Below are 9,463 nucleotides of genomic sequence, written 5' to 3' on the forward strand. Positions count from 1 at the left end.
GAATGTTGGTAAACAGTAGCTAGTAGTTATTGACTTCCTTGAAATTCAATGGTTGCTGTGAGTTTTCAAAATATATTCTTTAGTGCTCAACAGAAAAAAAAAATGAAATTTCATTTAATTTCAATTTTAACTATATCCCTCTAAACCACTCATTGGATTGCACTGGATTACAAAATATCACACCACTTGACAGAAAGATAGCACATGCACACTTTTCAAACAAACAAACAAACAAAACAAAAAAAAAACACATTAAGCAGTTTTAGGTTTGAAATGACAAATAGCTGAAATCGTATGCCGGATTTAGAAATTTTTACTGTCTAAGCCGTTTATACAGATTTAAGTGAGACTCAAGTGTCCAATTTTATTATTATTCATCTGCAAGCAGAACTCTTTACAACCGTTAGCTACAATTTTGATAATGCAAGAAGTTCTGCTCATGTGCCTGTTTTTCTTTTTTCTTTTTTTTTTTTCAGATTGCATTACTGAAAGCTTAAAAATAAGCGGAGTTGTGCATCATTCATGGAGTTTCAGTGTGGAACTGAAAAAAATAAATAAACAGGATGTGACATAAGTAACACATTAAGAGGAAAGACCCGCCAGCAGCTTTGTGATTTGTCTGAAACTGTTCAGTCTAGGAAAAAATTAACTTGCATTGTTAAAATATTCTGTAACGTACACAAAAAGAAGTATGGAAGAGTACACTCGTCAGGGTCTTATTGGGGAGTATCCTCTTTATTATATTCAGTGTGTATGAGTTGTGTTTCTCTATAGAAAATAAAAATGTAGTGTTATAATTGTAAATGTTGGGTAACAAAAGATTAACACTTTGAAAAAATAACACTGTAATGCTCTATAGGTACCATATTGTATTAATTTGATTTTGGATGCAATGAAATCATTATGTACCATACCTGTATAAATGCGTGTGGGTCCACGCTGTCATATTTGTATATGATGTAATTTATTAAGATTATATTCTTACTGTAACTGTAAAACTGTGTTGAGTAGAAACAAACACCTACATTGAGACAGTAAAGAGGTGTGTAAGGTAAATGCTATTTTTGATGTTGATTTGTAATTTATTCAAACAAAGGGATGAAGGTTTATGTTGTGAACATTTCTCTTGCAATGTAGAGGACATGTGTGTGTTCATAGTTAGTTGATGTAAATCGACCTCCTTGCTGGTGTAGTGCCTCCTCATCTATAACATAATGTTCATTTATATATGCATAAAGTTAATGATGATGAACGTGATGATCAAAATAATGTCAAAAACCTGATTTGAAGTTTTTGTGATGATGTCAATATTGCAATATTAGTTTAGAAGGAGAAAACATGTTTGTTGAAAAAAAAAAACTTGCAAAACGTGTGCGCCATTTTTTTGTGATCTTGTCATTTATTTTAAGAAATTTAAATGACTCTTCTTTTAACAAAATATTTTACATGCTTTTTTTTTTTTTTACTAATTAATTTGGAAAGGTTCATGCTTAGGTTCAGATTAGTGTAAAGCACCTAATTAGAGTTTTTTTTACAATGTTAGTCAAAACAAGTGACCTTTATTTATATAGCGCTTTATACAATACAGATTTTTATATTACAAAGCAGCTTTACAATATTAAAAAGAAAAATACTGTCCATAATGCAAGAGGATGATAGTAAAAACTCAATTTTCCAGTTCCAGTCAATTCATAATTGATTCATTAAAGAGTAACTAAACCCTAAACCAACTTTTTTTAGTTAATGATCTGTAAGAATGGGGCTTTATTAGTACTGTTCATTGATTCAAGTAACTTTTTTGACATTTGAGTATAAAGTGTTTTAATTCTACAATATATGGTGTAAAAACGTCTGAGTGCTGCGCTCTTCAGGTTGAACGGTGGCTACTGCAGTTGATTTTTCCTATTGGATGTTGCGGTGGCAAGTGACGTAAGCGGTGGCAGGTGATGTAAGCAGTTTCCAGCTCACCACGCCCCTCTGTACGAGTTATCACGCCCTTGGCAGTATAAAAACATCTTGTTCCGTCAAAATTACTGTGGTGAGTCAGGAGTTGGAATTGCGAGTATTGAAAACGACCAGGATGGACTATTATAGCATCTATTTAGCATAGCATTTATATAGTTATTGAGATTATTTTGTGTAGCCTATGTAGTTAATTAGCATAGTTGTTAATGTAGCGTTAGTATTGTTAGAAGCATAGTATTGCATCAGTTAGGATAGCTTCAAGTTGGTGTAGATTTATCTGTATTTAGTACAGTGGTCAGGATGGTACGTATGTGTAGTGCTGGTTGCGACAGCACTGCTGGACTGCATAGTTTTCCAGCAGGCTTTAAAATTAGGCGCCAGTGGTTGCATGCACTTAGCCTGGAAGATCTCGACTTCCCGCCTAGAGCTGGAGTGTGCAAACTGCATTTTACGCGGGATTACTTCTCCAACGCAATGGAGGTGGAAATGGGCTTCTCCACACAGCTCATGCTGAAAAGCGACACGGTGCGGGAGTTAAGACGGCAGTTTAAGCCAGTGGCTCGAATTGATATGGCTCAGGCCACAGACACCTCGACATCCCCCACTTCAGGTGAAGGTGGGGGAGAAAAGTTCTCTACTTCAAATGAACGCTCCGTTGCAAAGCTACTTGCGTCACTACAGTCACTCTCCATTTTAGCGACTCTGACAGCAGCTGTCAATCAATCCATCACTGCGGGTCTCAGGTTCACGCCCCACCCGCTCAGCCCTGCCCTCGGTTCATCCCCTCTATCTCCGCTGTGCTCTGCCCACTTTTCAGCATTTTTCAAATATTGCCAGTGGGTGGAGTCAGGCTCTGACCAGGGGTTTAGTTACCCTTTAATGTTATTGTCGGGCTCAGTTCAGTTCAAATAGTATCTGTGCAATCAAGCCAACAATATTGCCAGAAATTGTGACTTTTCACAATGCATATTTTCCCAAAGCAGCTTTACAGAAAATAGTGTTTATTAGGAAGAAGATGGCTGTAACAAGGAGTCGGAGGCGTTCGGAACCATATGCAGCATTTATTAAACAGAATGGTCATACAGGCAGAGATCAGGAATGGCGTCAGGTGTGTCAGGGATAACCAGAATCGTAATCAGAAACAAGCAGGGATCGGGACAGGCAGCAGAGAATCAGAGTCGGAATAAACAGTCCAAAGGTCAAAACACAGGAATAATAAACACAGGGAAAACGCTCGGAAATGTCAGACTGGCTAAACAAGACTTCGCCGTGAGTGAGAGTGAGTGTGCTGCTTTTATGTGTGTGTGTAAATGAGGTACAGGTGTGGCAAGGAAATTGGCTGATGAATGAGGTGCAGGTGTGGCAGGGTGATTGTGATGCAGTGACTCATGGGTAATGTAGTTCGGGTGTGGTGCAACAGTTTGAGAGGTGCTAGTGTCCAAGTGACAACTGGTGGTGAATGGGTGGAATGGGCCTGACTGGAGTGCCCTCTACTGAAGCTCATGGGCACTCCATCTAATGATCGTGACAATGGCACATTGGAACCAATACTCAACTGAATTAAATTCAATTAAAGTTTATTTGTATAGTGCTTTTTATGATACAAATAATTGCAAAGCAGCTTTACAGAATATTAAGTTTCTAAAATATTTAGTAGTAGCTTATCAGTGGTAACTGTCAGTCTATGTACATATGGCAGAAATGTATGGAAAAATCAATTAAAGAAGTAATCACACAGACGATGAACACTATTAACATCAATTATTATATGATGTAATCAAATTTATAGCAAAATTTGGTTTACATCAGGAAAAAAATTCAATCGGTTCACTCCGAGCAGAATCGATATTTTAACGTTTCTGCGTTCCTCTGATTTTATTACCGTTCCGAAACCGGTTCGGGTGGAAGAAAAACTGGTTAATAACGTTATTTTAAAAAATAAAAGAAAAACTTTGCCTATAATTTCCCTAATAATAGTCAAAGTCAAAGTCACCTTTATTTATATAGCGCTTTAAACAAAATACATTGCGTCAAAGCAACTGAACAACATTCATTAGGAAAACAGTGTCAATAATGAAAAAATGATAGTTAAAGGCAGTTCATCATTGAATTCAGTTATGTCATCTCTGTTCAATTAAATAGTGTCTGTGCATTTATTTGCAATCAAGTCAACGATATCGCTGTAGATGAAGTGTCCCCAACTAAGCAAGCCAGAGGCGACAGCGGCAAGGAACCGAAACTCCATCAGTGACAGAATGGAGAAAAAAACCTTGGGAGAAACCAGGCTCAGTTGGGGGGCCAGTTCTCCTCTGACCAGACGAAACCAGTAGTTCAATTCCAGGCTGCAGCAAAGTCAGATTGTGCAGAAGAATCATCTGTTTCCTGTGGTCTTGTCCTGGTGCTCCTTTGAGACAAGGTCTTTACAGGGGATCTGTATCTGGGGCTCTAGTTGTCCTGGTCTCCGCTGTCTTTAAGGGATGTAGAGGTCCTTTCTAGGTGCTGATCCAGCATCTGGTCTGGATACGTACTGGATCCGGGTGACTGCAGGGACCCTCTGATCTGGACACAGACTGGATCTGGTGGCCACGGTGACCTCGGAACAAGAGAGAAACAGACAAATATTAGCGTAGATGCCATTCTTCTAATGATGTAGCAAGTACATAGGGTGTTATGGGAAGTGTTTCCGGTTCCGGTTTACCTAATTAATGCAGCCTAAAAATCCTTTAACGGATTTGGATAATAAAAGCATATTAGTATGTTATGTGTATGCCAGGTTAAAGAGATGGGTCTTTAATCTAGATTTAAACTGCAAGAGTGTGTCTGCCTCCCGAACAATGTTAGGTAGGTTATTCCAGAGTTTAGGCGCCAAATAGGAAAAGGATCTGCCGCCCGCAGTTGATTTTGATATTCTAGGTATTATCAAATTGCCTGAGTTTTGAGAACGTAGCGGACGTAGAGGATTATAATGTAAAAGGAGCTCATTCAAATACTGAGGTGCTAAACCATTCAGGGCTTTATAGGTAATAAGCAATATTTTAAAATCTATACGATGCTTGATAGGGAGCCAGTGCAGTGTTGACAGGACCGGGCTAATATGGTCATACTTCCTGGTTCTAGTAAGAACTCTTGCTGCTGCATTTTGGACTAGCTGTAGTTTGTTTACTAAGCAGTCACCCGGATCCAGTATGTATCCAGACCAGATGCTGGATCAGAAATCTATGACTTCTGGAAGCACCTCTTTTAGGAGCTTAGATGGTATAGGGTCTAACATACATGTTGTTGGTTTAGATGATTTAACAAGTTTATACAATTCTTCCTCACCTATAGTAGAGAATGAGTGGAACTGTTCCTCAGGGGGTCTATAGTGCACTGTCTGATGTGACACTGTAGCTGACGGCTGAATGGTTGAAATTTTATCTCTAATAGTATCGATTTTAGAAGTAAAGTAGTTCATAAAGTCATTACTGCTGTGATGTTGGGAAATGTCAACACTTGTTGAGGCTTTATTTTTCATTAATTTAGCCACTGTATTGAATAAATACCTGGGGTTATGTTTGTTTTCTTCTAAAAGAGAAGAAAAGTAATCGGATCTAGCAGTTTTTAATGCTTTTCTGTAGGATATGTTACTTTCCCGCCAAGCAATACGAAATACCTCTAGTTTTGTTTTCCTCCAGCTGCGCTCCATTTGTCGGGCTGCTCTCTTTAGGGTGCGAGTATGCTCATTATACCATGGTGTCAAACTGTTTTCCTTAACCTTCCTTAAGCGTAAAGGAGCAACTGTATTTAAAGTGCTAGAAAAGAGAGAGTCCATAGTTTCTGTTACATCATCAAGTTCTGAAGATTTGGATATGCTAAGGAACTTGGATACATTAGGAAGATAACTTAAAAAGCAGTCTTTTGTGTTAGAAGTGATGGTTCTTCCATACTTGTAACAAGAAGTAGGATTTACAATTTTGGCTATATGAAGTTTGCACAGAACTAAATAATGATCTGAGATATCATCACTTGGCTGAATAATTTCAACACCATCAACATCAATTCCATGTGACAGTATTAAATCTAGAGTATGATTTCGACAATGAGTAGGTCCTGAAACGTGTTGTCTAACACCAATAGAGTTCAGAATGTCTATAAATGCTGATCCCAATGCATCTTTTTCATTATCAACATGGATATTAAAATCACCAACTATTAAGACTTTATCTGCAGCCAGAACTAACTCGGATGTAAAATCACCAAACTCTTTAATAAAGTCTGAATGGTGCCTGGTGGCCTGTATACAGTAGCCAGTACAAACATAACAGAGGATTTATCATTAACATTTGTTTCTCTGGATAATGTTATATGAAGCACCATTTCTTCAAATGAGTTATACTTGAAGCCTGCTCTCTGAGAGATCCTGAAATAATGTAACGCGCGTCGTTTCTATATGCAGGCTTTACAGTTCTTACCGTGCTAGCTAGTGGGTTCTTGGCTTTGTTTGTAGGAGAACACCGACAGGGAGCTCGGCAGATCATAACACTTGATTTATTAAACATGAAGAGGTGAACATCAGGAAATAGCCACATCTGATTGCACTCTCTACTCTCTAACTGCGTGCAGACTATTCTTGCGCGGGTCTCTGTTCTCGCGATATTACCTTTAGATCTTACTTAAAGTTATAGAACATTAATTTTAATCTTAAATATCACTCCCTACAATAATACCCACATGGAAAAAACCTATATAAACATCTATGTTTCAATATAGGTTTCGATATAGGTTTTTAATATATGTGACATATATAAAATTGGCCGTTTTCCTATATTATATGTACATATATGTACATATATGCACACATATATATATGTACACATATATGTACATATATGCACACATATATTTACACATATGTGTACACATATGTGTACATATATGTACACATATACTGTACAGCGTTTTCTCTACTAAATTTGTTCGTTTCTGGTTTTCGTTTTCGTTCCTTGAACCGGTTCAGGGCACTGGTTTACATCATCTCTTTTCAGGTGTTCTGGATCCAGACTGAAACTTATGTAAATCCTAGTTACCAGGGGTTGTCAATCCCAGCAGAAACAGAGAAACAAATAGATGGATAATTAGCATAGCTGCCTCGTTTATAATGAATTTCAATGTTTTTGTCTCGTCGCTCTGGGAAATGGCATCACAGTATGTTAAGGGGCATAACATTTCCGTCACACACTTGAGGTATTTAGCCAATCACAATGCACAGGATAGCTGGCCAATCAGAGCACACCTCGCTTTTCAGAACGATGAAGTTTGTAAAAATCGACACATTTCAGAAAGGTGGGGCATAGAGGAGAAACAATAATGTACAGTATGTGGAAAATAATGTTTTTTCAAACCTTAAACTGCATAAACAAATTTCATTACACCAAATATAGAAAATAATAATGTTTTTAGCAAGATCACATGACCCCTTTAAGTGAAATACTTTATTTAAACTGCGCAGGAATCGGTGAGCCAAATGACATCATGTTTATTTTACATAACAACAAGTGTGTGAAGTGATTGTAAACTCTATGAATAAAATATGCACAAATAAATGAGCAGTGTTGCAGTTGCCTTTTTCCATGCATTTCCTGGAAATTACTTAAATCTATTTCTAAACTGCATAGGAACCCTAACTGAATTAATTAATTAGAAGATATTTAAATATTTATTCATCGGAGAAAACGAACAGCGTTTTTACCTCTTGTACACAACCACGTCCAACTGATCTGAGGGCGCGCGTGCTTCCTGATGTCATGTGACGTGATGTCCTTGAGGTAAGCTAAAACATACCAAAATTTTATTTGAAAGTGAACTATCCCTTTAAGTGATAACTACGAAAAAAAAGATAGGCTATAAAAATTGTAACTGTAACAGTAACTGTACAAAGTTCCCCCTATTTCTATTATCTGAATACAGATACAAATACAAATAATTTTTTGTTGTTGCAGATACAAATACAGATACAAATACTGGCTTTGCTACACACCCCTTGGACATTATATATGGGTAGTAGAGAAAGTGAAACTGTCAGCTCAGCACAAATAAAGGAAAAAGACTATAGCCAGTTAAGCAAAACATTATGTCCTATGACCATGATGTTATGGCTGTATCCTTAGGAGGTACAGAAGAGTCAAGTCAAGTCACCTTTATTTATGTAGCGCTTTAAACAAAATACATTGCGTCAAAGCAAGTGAACAACATTCATTAGGAAAACAGTGTGTCAATAATGCAAAATGACAATTAAAGGCAGTTCATCATTGAATTCAGTGATGTTATCTCTGTTCAGTTTAAATAGTGTCTGTGCATTTATTTGGAATCAAGTCAATGAGCAGAGGATGTTCTACAATCTTACAGTCTGGAGACATATTTCTCTCTCACTCTGTGCACATGTGCAGCGTGACTGTGTGGAGTGTGTGAGCGAGGAGTGTGTGGAGTTACTGAAGCCCCTTTCACACTGCACATCGTATCTGGAATATTGCTGGAACATTGCGGGGTCGCCTTCTGTGTGAAAGTAAACACGTCCCGGGATTGATTCCGTGATTGATCCCGGGTAGGGGACCTAGTAACATTGCCGGGTTCAGTCCCGGAATGACCGCTGTGTGAACAAAAGGCAGAACTAATGCAGTGTCATGGTGATGACGCGTTATCTCGCGACTATTTAACTGGCTGTTCTGAAGGCAGATCAACGCTCGTGGTGAAACAAATATGTGCAAACTGTAATGAAGGCGAGATCAGTTAGTTTCCTCACTTTCTCCGCTGTAGCTGAGATCGTTCACCAGCTTAAGTGAAAGTTAACGTACCTAGCGGTTTCGACTTGTACATTGCATGTCACAACCTGATGTCATGTCTTTATGGGACCTTTACGGGTTGTGTGTGAACGCACGCACATATTCCGGGCAATCACTGGCAGTGTGAAAGTGCAAAATCTAGCGACCCGGGAACAATTGCCGGGACACATTACCTGTGTATTTTCCGGAATCACAGTGTGAAAGGGGCTTGAGTGTTTTTCTAACTTTTCCTTTCTGAGCTAGTTAGAGGAGAGAGTGTTATAGTGGTTATTTTTGTCAGCTTAGCTTTTAAAGATGGGCTTAAATTCAGAAGTTTTTTCTAATTTGTCGGCTGGCAGATGAGTCAATTTCAGATGATAATGTTTTAGTCGCTATTGGTCGAGAAATAGGTGCACAAAACATAATGTCTGCTTCTAGAATGAATAAAGCAACTATCGTATTTCTGAAGGAAATCAAAATGGTTAGTCAGTTGGGTGAGTGTGGATTGACTGTTCAAGATGTGTTTGTTCCAGTCTTACCTTTGAAAAAAGTGATGTTATCAAGCGCTTGAGTCTATTTTAGCTCGTTATGGAAAACTGGTTGGGCCGATTAAAATGATTCCTCTGGGACTAAAACCCCCAGAGTTTATTTTTTTTTAAATGTCTTTCAGACGTTAGGCTCTGATAATATTAGGTGCTAAA

Source organism: Carassius carassius, chromosome 37 (assembly GCF_963082965.1).
Source record: "Carassius carassius chromosome 37, fCarCar2.1, whole genome shotgun sequence".
Classification (NCBI taxonomy): Eukaryota; Metazoa; Chordata; class Actinopteri; order Cypriniformes; family Cyprinidae; genus Carassius; species Carassius carassius.